The 12,261-nt window shown below is 48.3% G+C and overlaps 1 non-coding gene across 1 annotated transcript; it reads right to left on the reverse strand.

Moving 5' to 3' along the window:
• Positions 1–6,275: 6,275 nt before the first annotated feature.
• LOC127681862 (U6 spliceosomal RNA) lies at positions 6,276–6,379 on the reverse strand. Its single transcript, XR_007977212.1, has one exon. It is a non-coding gene; the product is annotated as a U6 spliceosomal RNA (small nuclear RNA).
• Positions 6,380–12,261: the final 5,882 nt, after the last annotated feature.

The following is a 12,261-nucleotide window of genomic DNA, read 5'->3' on the forward strand; positions in this document are numbered from 1 at the left end:
GGGTGGGGTGGGGGTGGGGTGGGGCCATGACTGAGCAAGGGAAGGGAAGAAAGGATAGGTTCCGTCATGGAGAAGTCACTTGGGGATGTTTGGAATCGTCCCAAAGCGACATCCTTCCAGTCAGCTACTCTGGGTCCTGAACGTCAGACCTAAATGTCCTTGAACCCTCCTCTGCTTCCTGGGAAAGGCCCTTGGTGACAGTCCTGGCCGGTCACTTGGTTCTCCACAAAGTCAGAACCAAGTTGTTGGCACCGGAGGGAGCATGCTAGGTGGTGTCTTGTGGGACCAGACAAGGTAATGGGAGAACAACTGGAAGTTGCTCCAGGAATACGGAGGCTGGAGAGTTCCCAAGGGGATGGATATTTGTGACACCAGTAGCTTGTCCTTCACTCTGGGACCTAAGGCAGGGAGGTGGCCGTCCTGACTGGCTGTGTGTCTGTCCAGCTTTCGGTTCCCAGGAGCATGCACGTAGAACCCAAGATTAGCCACACAGAGAGACGCCACCACTCTACCCCAGCACAAACAGGCACACACACCTGCACATGCGCCCACCCGGCATAGGCATGCCACTCCCTCCTATCTTTGGCCACTTTGGTGCTGGAGAGAGTTCAAGGTGGCTTGTCCCCTCCTCCTCTGCCCTCACCCCCTCAGGCAGCCCCACCCCTGAGAAAGTACAGCTCAGGGGTCCCCAGGGCCACACAGGAAATGCTTTGTGTGCTCTGGGTCAGCCAGGCTATTTTCTGTCCTAGGACTGGCGGGAGGCTGGGCCAGGAACAACCAAGACTGACATACTCAGCTGTTCTGACTTTTTCCATGGTCCTCTCTACAGCTGGCAGTGGGTGTTACTGGGTGTCTCGGTGTCTCTCCTAGCACCGTGTTTCTCTTTGAAGCGTCAGGACAGCTCATTTGATGGAAGCATCTATATCTTCCAGAGTTCAGTGGAGCATCTCCTTTTCAGCGGGGTTTCTCTCACCCTTCCTAACCATTTTGTAATCCCTTTCTCTGAGCATAGCACCGCTGTGGGGGAAGTGTAGCCTTGCTTCCCCAGGGAGCCTGAGGGTAGCTACCCTAACTTGATGATGAGTCTTCCCCACTTGGCAAGTTTCTGAAGCTCATTGTGTTTTGGTTCAAGAATATTAGTTGCTGGGAGAATGAATAAACATGTCCCATAAGCACTTAGAGGCCGTGTGGCGAGCATCTCCTCCGGCCTCACAAAATCTTCAGTGCTCGGAGGCTGTGTGCACGGTGCTTACTTTAGGGGAAATGATGAAACGTGGACTTTGCTTTGAGAGTTGACAGAAGGCAAAACCCGAGGCTGCTCTCAGCAGGGAGAGAGGAGAGCTGGGTTTTGAATTTTATCCACTCAACTGCATATGCCACAGCGTCAGCTTACAGATGGCGAATCTTAAGCCACAGGCTATTGGAAGCCAAGAGTGTGCAAACAAGTGAGAGACATTTTGGCCTAGGTGCCTAAGGGATGAAGATTTAGAGTCAGCGTGCAAAGCAGGCACCTAACTGACTGGGCCTGAGGAGAGGAGAGTCTGGGGGAGTTCCCTGAAGATGTGGCAGCTCTTGGGACTGTGAAGAAAGAATAGAAATTCACAAGGGTAAGATAGACATGCCTATCCTACGAAGCCTGGACCATTAGAGGAAGATTATAGAGATGAAGAGACAAGATGTCATGATGTGTGTATGTGCAAGTGTGTGTGTGTATGTAGTGTGTATAGTATGTATGTGTGTATATATTCACATATACATATACACATACATATACACATATACATATATGTGCATATGTTCACATGTGGATGTATGTGACTATGTGTATGTATGTTATGTATGTGACTATGTGTATGTATGTATGAATGTGTATAGTTTGTATGTGTAGCTATGTGTGTGGTGTGATCTACTTGAAAAGTGTTCCTAGAGCCGGGCAGTGGTAGCACATGCCTTTAATTCTATCACTTGGGAGGCAGAAGCAGGCAGATTTCTGAGTTCGAGGCCAGTCTGGTCTACAGAGTGAGTTCCAGGACAGCCAGGGCTATACAGAGAAACCCTGTCTAGAAAAAAACAAAAAGAAAAGAAAAAGAAAGAAAATAAAATAAAATAAAAGTGTTTCTAGGTCTTAAGTAGAAAAAGTGTTGCTTCTTATTTGATGTCCAATATGATAATAACTGTACATCTAAAGAATGCATACTTTATTAGATGTTTCTAGAGACTGAGTATAAGGCTGAAGAAACCAAGGCTGAGGGAATGTAGCTTTCTCCAAGGTCACCCAGATGTGTGGAAGAATGAACAGTAGACATCTGCATTCTACTCCATATTGGTGGACTAAGCACCTGCAAACTGCTGGGTATGCTCTTGCTCCCGGGGCAGCTGGAAATCTCGTCCAGTTTCCCAGTGTTTCTCATGATATTGTCCGTGTCCTGGTAGGGGTTTCCCTGAGGATGGAAGTGAGACCTGCAGGCACAGAGAGTGTGCATTGTTTAGCTGCACCTGGAGGGTGCTTGGGTCAGCCGGCAGAATAAGGACTCCGTGCCAAACTGTGGAGGGTCTGATTGGTCCCTTGGCCCAGGTCCTGACCTCCATCTCTTTGACTCCTCCTGGGAACTGGTTATTTCCCTGAGTCCTGGGTTGCCTGTCAGAGGCCGTGAGGGCAGGAAAGCCCCTCACTTTCCCTAATAACGAAGGATAGGTTTCTTGGGCTTCCCTCAACATGGCTTGCTGGATTCAGTCCTACAGAGCACTCTTCAAGAAAAGGATTGTGTGACCCTGAGAGCCAAGGATGTCACCCACCCTTGGGTAGGCACAGTGCACAGTAGAAGCTCTGAGGGTTTCTCAAATGACTTGTTTGATCCCTGAACCCATCTCATGTCCTGGCTGCCTACCGTTCCATTGATTACGTTCTGGGAGATATTCTAACAGGTGATCTCTAGCTAAGAGATCCTCCTCACCCTGCCTATAAAATGCAAGCCATGTTGTTGTTGTTGTTGTTTTATGAGCATGTGTGTGTGTATGTGTGTGTGTGTAATATTGGTGGCCCAGCACCCCAGCCCCTTCCTAGTTTTCATGAAATTTTCTTCCAGTCTTGGGAGTGTGGTGGGGCAGAGAAGAACTGTCTCCCATTCCTTCAGAGGTCAGTAGAAGCAGGATACTCAAGAACATGTGACTCAATTTAGAACTGTGAACCCAGAGAGGTGGATCCACCCAAACATCCAGGAGTAGAGAAACCATGTCCACAGGCATAAATGGATATTTGTGGTAGCATTCTGCAGGGATTCTCTATGTACAGTGTCAACTACCCTGAGCTCCAGCTACCAAGAACTCCTGGGTGCTTTGAGTCTTCCCATGGATACTGTGTATCTTTTCAGTGGTCTTCCATTCAGATCAGGTTGAATTATTACTGCTGTTTATAATGGGAATCCTTACTGAATAGAGGTGCCCAAGAAACACTGATTGGATGGCGCTGGACACGGCTGAGTTGTTTGAATGTTTCACATGTATGAAGCTCCCCATTTGACACCCCCAACACTTCAGTAGCTGGACTTGGTGATGCACACCTCCAATCTCAACACTCAGAAGATGAGGACAGGAGGGTCAGAGTCCAAGGTTTGAGGTCAACCTTGTCTGCACAAAACTTTCAGGTTTTTTGGTTGAATGAATCTAAATAGCCATTTTTGGCACTGCCCTATTTTGTCAGTATTACAGTCTTAGTGTTCTGGCCTCACTGATAACTGAGTGTTGGCCCTGTGAGGGGTGCATCATGGATACCAACTCGATCTGTGTCTCTGCACACCTCTATATCTGATATGGGAGAGACTGGCCTGGGTCAGGGCAAGTCTGCCACAGTGCTGTGGGGACACAGGAGAGTCCCAACAGAAGACTCTGGAGCTGGGAGTTAGGAGGAGTAGGTCTGAGTGGGCATGAGATATCCCAGATTCGAGAGCAATCTAAGCCTCTGAATGTAGGAAAGCCTGGGAGTGCAGGCTTGGTGTGAGCATAACAACAGGAGAGGCCCCAGAGGCCACACTAAGAGAATAAATAGGTTTTAGTCCATTGGCCGTGGGAAGTCACAAAAATTTTCAGTAGGTGAAGTCAAAGGCAATTTGGTGCATAGGGAAACCCAGGGCTTTGAACTGATATCCAGATGTTGCTGTGTATATACTATAGCTTGGGAAAGTCACATGGACTTCCTGAGCTTTAATGTTTTCTTTAAAACTGGATACAGAACTGGGGCAGTGATGGTGACACATGCATTTAAAATTAACACTTGCAAAGGAGAGGCAGGTGGATCTCTGTGAGTTCAAGGCTAGCCTGGAGTACAGAACAAGTTCTAGGACATCTGGGGCTACATACAAACAAACAAACACAACACAAAACAAACAAACAAAAACAAAATAGATATGGGACTGAGAGTGTGCCTCAGTGGTAGAACAGAGCCCCTCACTGGTCTCATATACAGATAGACACACATGAAAGAGAGAAAGAAAGAAAAAAGGAAGAAAGACAGAAATAAAGAAAGAAGAAATAATAAAACTCCAGTGTGTGTTACAAGGACTTAAGATGCTGCATGATATAAAGTAACTTGGTATAAGAGACTGGATGATATAAAGTACCTAGTACAGCAGCTGGCTAGGTGGCCCAGCAGGTAAGGGTGCTAGCCACCAGGCCTGACAATCTCAGTTCCAGCCCTGCCTGGAATTCACAGGGTACGAGGAGATAACTGATTTCTGCGTGTTGTCCTTTGACCTCTTAGTGCATACTACATAGACAAACATAACCAAACAACCGTGCTTTCGCGGGCATCCCACGAAGGATGTGTTGTCATGACTGAGACCCCTCGGCTGGACAGTCAAAGCCCCTTCACTCGCTGAATTCCTGGAGAGTACAGACTGCATCTTTTATGTCTTTATTCTCCACACAATTCCTGGATCAGAGAGCATGTCAGGTGACGCTCTGACAGGCTGGGTGGTGGGGTTCTACAGCTGCTGTGAGGAAGGAATAGAGAGGTGTGACTGTTGGCAGGGATTCAGGCCAGAGATGTGGAGCCAGCTCTGGAGAGTGAGGTCTGACCCTGGGGAAATCCAGTCTTCACCTTTTGGCAACTTTTCAGTGTAGAGGAAGAGGGAGGCTCCAGAGAGCCAGGGGTTCTTGTCTCTCTTGCCTCTCTTGTATGAACTAAGAGAGAAACAGTCTTTCTTTTGGGATGTTTTAACTAGAAAGGCTCAGTGAATATTTACATGAACAAGAAGATAGGTCTTGAGAAACTGGGTAGATTGGGTCAGTTCATTCTTGGTGTTGATGTACACAGAGAGTTTAAACCTTAAATATGGACAGTTTGTGAAGTGGGCTGGCTGCCTGTGGAGATAATAATGCTCCTGTTGGTGGAGGTTACTGTAAGAGTAGATGAGGGGCAGCTGTGAAGAAAGGAGCCAGAACAAATTAACCCAAGAGTTGCCTGGAGAGTGTATCTGTCAGCTTTGGCTGTGTAAGAAGCCCACAACCTCAGCAATATACATCCTGAGAGATTTATGGCTCATAAATGTGGAGTGAATTAGCTTGACTAAATGGCACTGTTGACTTTGGATGAGGCCTTTATAGGTCTGCTGGTTGCTTGGTTGTTGATGAATCTAGACCATTTTGGCCAGGACGATGGCACACCGCTCATCTTGCACCTTGCCGGTGGACCCATGCTTGTGATCTTGGCAGGGTTAGGAGCAGGGCAGACATGAAGACCTCTGAAGGTCTTGACTCAGAATTAGTTCCTAGGTATCTCTGTCGTACCTTGTTGGGCAGAGCAGACCATAAGAGGGGAGCATACAGATGCCACCTTGTACGTGAGAAAAGCCACAGAGTCGGATGGCAAAGGCTGTGGACGGGAAGGGTGAAAACTCAGGCTCAGTAGCACCATCTATTATGAATGGCGGCGGTCAGAACTGCATTTCTCAGCCTGAGCGCTGTGCAGACCTAAGTTCTGTCTGTTTTCCTCTGGGGCCTTTGTCAGGCTTGAAGTGAGTCTGAACAGTTTGGGAGTGTTTTCCCAGACAGTTGTTAAAATCCTCTTAATATATATGTTAATCCTCTTAATATTTCGATTTTAAATAGCAGTTTATTTATTCGTTTGTGTGTATATGTGCACGTGTGCATATGTGTGTTTGTCATGGCACATGTGTAAAGGTCAAAGGACAGCTTTCAGGGGTCAGTACTCTCCTTCTACCACGTGGGTCCCGGGATCGAGTTCAGGAGTCAGGCTTGGCAGCAAGTGCCTTTGCTTTTTAAATATGGAAGGCTTCTTGAATTTACATGTCACTCCAGCCAAGGGGTCAGGCTAATCTCTGTGTTGTTTCAATCTTATTATATGTGTAGCTAATGCCAGCACCAAATAGGCCAATTTTAATCTTCTATGCATATTTATTTGTTTTTGAAATGAAAATGACATATCAAAAATTTCCCTTTACTGAAAAAAAATTCAAAATCAGAAAAATCTAATTCCATACCCCAATTACTACTGCCCACCTAATCTATCCAATAATCCCCGCACCCCTGCTCAAGTTGTGATATTTGATCTGGAGGCTGCTGAGGCCCACAACTTGAGACATACTGGTACTTCTTTGGGTCAAATCCGAAAGTAGAACTACATCAAAGTTGTTTGTGCACAGGCAAGTCGCATGGATTCCTTATCAAGGGCTGGTGACAAAGTTAGACGGAGAATCGAAAGTTAGAGGTTGAAGAAGAGAAATGGTGCCTCGGCCATCCACCATCGTTCTTACCCTACTCAGACTCGCCGTCCTGCAGCCTGTCTTTCACAAGTCTCGACCCGCCGCAATAAGCAGGAAAGAACAGTGTAGTATTTTTGCCTCAGTCACCTCTACCACAGTGGACTCTCTCCTAGCATTCTCAGGAGGGCTCCACCTTTGACTACAAGTGCGTCTGAATATTTCAGTTCCTGCTTTACTCTGACCGTCTCTGAGATCATCATCAGTCTTCTGACATCTCTCAAGACAAGTTCTTGTGTAGCTCGATTGGCCTTGAATTCTCTATGTATCTGAGGATGACCCTACACTCCTAATCCCCCTGCCTCTAACTCTCAAATGCAGGATTACAGGTGTGTGCTCCATGCTTGGCAACCAGTATTTCCTACTGTTCTTTAAACCTGGTAATACCTGCTGTTAAAAGGGGACCTCATGACTGACTCACTGGTTAAGAGCGATTACTGCTCTTGCAGAGAGGAGGATTTGGCTCCCGGCTCCAACACTGGGGGCCCCACAACTGTTGTAATTCCAGCTCCAGGAAATTCAATGCTGTCTTCTGGACTCCATGAGCATCTGTAACTATGTGCACACACACACACACACACACACACTTAATTAAGAATAAAGTAGTTTTTGTGGGTGGGACAGCTAGAGAGATGACTCAGCACTTAGGAGTACTTGCTGCTCTTACAAGGATCCAAATTCTATTCCCAGCTCCCACTCAGTTATCTGTAACTCTAGTTCCATGGGATCCAAAGGCCTCTTCTGGCCTTCGAGGGCACCAAACACATGGTGTGTAAACATACATGTAGGTTAAAAAAAAGCCTCATACTCTTAAAATAAAAATAAACAATATGTTTTAAAAGTAATTAAACATTTTTGAGTAAATTTTCTCAATTTTTTTTCATCTAGTTTTTCTGCGTGAGTAATAATATTGGGTCTCTTCTTCATCTGTCTGTGTCATGTCCCGTGCTCCGCCCCCCAGCCCCTCCCCACACATGGCTGGCAGGACCTGTCTGCTTTCATATAGTAACCCTGTTCTCCCATGCTTTTCGTTTCAACCCCTGAGGTCCCTGGTTCGTTTCCCAGGTGGGCAAAGACTCAGGTTCCCTGGGAACAAAGGGCTAAAGGCAGCTGATGACTACAGAAGGATTTGGTGATCAGAGTCTAGAACAGCCTAAGGGCCAGTGTATGCAGAGACTGAGGCTCACCAGGTCCAGTCTCCACACAGTAGGGCCACTCCACACAGTGGGGAAGACACACAAGGCCTGCGGGACCAAGTGTGGACTGAAAAAAGCTTATTCACTTCAATGTTAGGATTCTGTCTAAGCTCCACCCCACGGTTACCTGGCAACAGCCAGGTAGGCCTGGCCCACTCTAAGATGGCCTGCTTGCCCTCTCCTCTCTCCCTCTCCCTCTCTACTCTTGCCCTCTCTCTTGCCTCTTGCTCCCTCTCTCTCCCCATTCCCTTCCCCCCTCTCTCCACGTGGTCATGGCTGGCCTCTACTTCTCTACTCTCTTTTTTTCTTTTTTTTAAAATATTTTTTTTATTTATTATATTAAGTACACTGTAGCTGTCTTCAGACACTCCAGAAGAGGGAGTCAGATCTAATTATGGATGGTTGTGAGCCACCATGTGGGTGCTGGGATTTGAACTCAGGACCCTCGGAAGAGCAATCAGTGCTCTTAACTGCTGAGCCATCTCTTCAGCCCCTCTCTACTCTCTCTTTCTCTCTGCCTTTCTCTGCTTCTACTACTCTCTTAATTCCCCTCCCCACGCCCTGAATAAACTATTGTATGCTATACTGTTGTGTGGCTGGTCCCTCGGGGGCAGGGATGTCTTGGCATGGACACGCTGAGACACCCTCTTCCCCCACACTTCACCACACCCCCATAGAACATATTCTTATACCTTTTTATCTTTTTTAATAATCAGAACAACTTCTTTATCCAGTTGACTGCCACCAAAGGCCCACATGCTCCAGAGTCTGCTGTGGGTCCCGGGAATGGCAGTGTCGGGGAGGGGTACGCTGGATCACATTTCTGCTGATCTGAAATTCATTTCCATCTGGGGGTGGGGGCGCAGACAATAAACCTAGAAACCAGGCCATGTAACACTTCAGATGCCATAACAAAAAGGCCAGGCCTCCTAGCTGGGGGTTTCCTCACAGGTTCAAGGTTGGACTGATGGCACGCAACACAGGTGAGAAGTCACCTTCCAGGGCTCCCTTGGGGCCCGTGCTGGCTGCCCACACTGAGAACTCAACCCACAGCTAGACCGCAGGAGGCCAGGCCTCTCTGGACTGGATTCTCAGGCCAGGACCTTAGGGACAGGAAGCAGGTGTGTGGTTGGATAAGAACAGAACAAAAATAGAGCTTCAGACCGTGAGGGAAGATGAGTGAGGACCTGGAATCAGACAGCGGGGTGGGGACGGTTTGCTCCGTTTGAAAGCAAGAGGTTCAGGCTAGATACTACGGGCCCATGGTCCACGGAATAGATTTCAAACCAGCTCTGACTTAAGACCTGTAGTTCCTGGGATCTTCCTTCCAGGATCACTGTGTGGTGGTGGATTTTTTGAGTTTGTGGTCAGTACTGAGGATTGAACCTACAGCCTTATACATAGCAAATTCTCTACCACAAAGCTACATTTACAGAGATTTTTCAGTATTTTTTGCTTTGAGATAGGTAAGTTCCCTCGGCTGGCCTTAAACTCAGCCTACACCCCAGCCAGGCCTTGAATTTGTAATCCTCCTGTCCCAGTCTCCCAAGTAGCTGAGATTATAAGGCCGCACCACCAGATCTACCCATAGAACCAGTTCTTTTCACATTTCTTTTACAATTTAATTCCATGTATTATTCTTGTGTGTGATGTCAGGGGTTGGGGGAACACGTGCTGTGCCACAGCGCAGGTATGGAGGTCAGAGGACGACTTTGTAGAGTTGCTTCTCTCCTTCTCTCTCTCTTGGTGGGTCCTGAGGGTCAAACTCAAGCCATCCAGTTTGTGTATCAAGCTTGTTACCCACTGAGCCATCTTACCAGCCCTGGGATTTGGTTCTGATGTCATCTCAGACTGCGGGTGCTTTGGGAAATATGCGGAAGTCAGAGTTTGAGGCAGCACCCCACGTTGGGATGGGTTCCTAATGTCTGTGGCACTTACAGAGTGGGCAGGTGGTACAGGGCTGCACTGAGGGGCAGGGTGGAACCGGCCATGGTGGGCATGAGCTTCAGCACCAGGGTCTCTCTCATCCTTCCCAAAGCCCCTTATCCTTGCTTCCCGTCACCGCCCAAATCCCGACTCCAGTATGTATAGTACACCCATCAGTGGGGAGCACACAGGCAGACCAGAGCTCCCAACGCCAGCTTCTGCTAGAAACCTCCAGCAATCTGGATGCCCACTGTCTTCTCCCCACCACAGACTTGAAAGCCACAGACAGTTTGCCCTGTGTATTTGGCTGTTAGAGTTGCTCTGGGTTTGTGTAGCGACACACAGTGCTCCTCAGTGGAGCACTGTCAGGGCTTCTGTGCCCAGCAAGCACTGGGCTGGTAGCCACTGGGCCTCTAGTTTACCCCAAAGTCCCCCGCTTAGAGGGAGAAGGGCACACTGAGGGCATGCCTTTGGCACATTATATTAACACCTCCCCTCGGGCCTGGGGACCTGGCTTAGTCGCTAGAGTGCTTACCCAGCATGCTGCGGTCCTCAGTTTGGTTCCAGCACTGTATACACTGGGCATGGTGGTATATACACTGAGGAGGTGGAGGCAGGAGGATTAAGAATGATCCAGGTTATCTCAGTTATGAAGGCAATTCGAGACCAGCCTTAGCTAAATGAGAACCAGTCTCAGAAACAAACAAACAAACAAACAAACAAACAAACAAAGTACTTTTCCCCAGAGTGGTTGGAAGGCAGAGGGGACCCAGAGAGAGGATATGGGCGCTTTCTGGACAGGATCAGAATTGACAAGGACAGTGAATTTATAATCTCATTGTGGTTTGTGGGTCAATCAGTTTCTCTGAACCGGTTTCTTCAAAGACAATGGACAACAATCTCTATTTCTCATTTTCTCAAGAACCCGGGGGTGGGGGTGGGGGTGGGGGAGGGGCAGAGCAGTTGCCCAACAGAGCATCCCAGCTCTCAAGCTCCCTGTGTTGCTGAGTTCTGCAGTTTCCATTCAGCAAGCCTGGGGTCTTCTCAGTAGAAAGAGAACTTGGGTTTGAACTCTGTTACAATGCCCAGACTCCCAGACCTGGCAGGCTGGTCTGAGTGACCCCGAGGGTCACCCTGACTCAGTCCAGGAATGTAGCCCTAGCCGCTAGCCTGCCGGCCTGGCCCTTATGCGCTTATCAGCACCATATTTGATCAGGATGGGTACCAGCCGCCCCTGCCCCCTCAGAAAACAAGAAAACATGTTTTGTCAGTGGCAGGGTGGAGTGGCGTGGCCTCTCTGGCTCCAGACTCCCCCTTACCCCCACCACAGTGGGCCTACCAGTGGGGCAGGCAGCCTGTTATTGTTGGAATGGAGAGCTGGCTCACTGGCCGCATGTTTCCTCCAGCTGTCCAAGCAGGGAGAGCTGGGGAGGAAACCCTCGGTCCTGTCCGCGGGCCTCAGACAAACCCTCTGTCACAACAAGGGAACAATGGCTTGGATAGGCTGGTGGTTAGATGGAAGGGTCGTCCCACTGCTCTCTGTTTCCACCGTCTAGAGACGGGGGTAGGGGTGAGAGCAGGGACGGTTCTCCCCTTGCCTCCCCCATCCCATGTCTTGTTTTCCACACCGTCTCCCATCTCAGGGGCCAAGGAAAACAGCAGCCTCAGGAAGCATGTCTGGTCTGGGGTTCTGCATCCCTGGGTAGCAGCAGGGCTGGGGGAGGGGAATAGAGAGGTTCTGGTTTTGTAGGAATCCAATCTACACAGGGTTGGGAGCCCAGCAGTCACTGGTTTGTTTCCCTTGAAAACCTTGGGGACTTTGTCCTCCTGTGTCCCTGTGTCCTAGTGTGTAGCCAAGTCTGGAACGGGTGTCTGGAAGAACTTTTCAATACATCAGGGAGAGGTCAAACAGAAGGGGCATCTTCTAGCTCTGCTGCTTGGCAACTGTGTGACCTTCAGCAGGTTGCTTAGCTTGTCTAAACCTCTTTCATCTACATATTACATACTTCATAGAACTGTTGGGCAAGAGAAATGTTTTCAGGCATCTCAACTTCATCTTGGGGTGTAGATGACATCATAAATCCAACAGCTTTTTAACTAGGGTCAGGACAGGGTTGTTGGTGTTGGTGGGGTTATTGTCAATGTGTGTTTTGGGCCAAGTGGCCACAGTACTTCCAAGAATTTTTTCTATAGATTTTTTTTCTGTTGTTGCTTGTCTTTGGGGCAGGCCTTCAGGTTGCCCAGGCTAGCCCCAAACTTGGATTTATAGAGAAGGATGACCTTGAACATTTTAATACCTCTATTTCTACTACTAAGGTCTAAAGTTCACATCTGTGGATACCAAAAGGAGGGGTGAGTATATG

The sequence above is a fragment of the Apodemus sylvaticus genome, chromosome 3 (assembly GCF_947179515.1).
Source record: "Apodemus sylvaticus chromosome 3, mApoSyl1.1, whole genome shotgun sequence".
In the NCBI taxonomy this organism is placed as follows: domain Eukaryota; kingdom Metazoa; phylum Chordata; class Mammalia; order Rodentia; family Muridae; genus Apodemus; species Apodemus sylvaticus.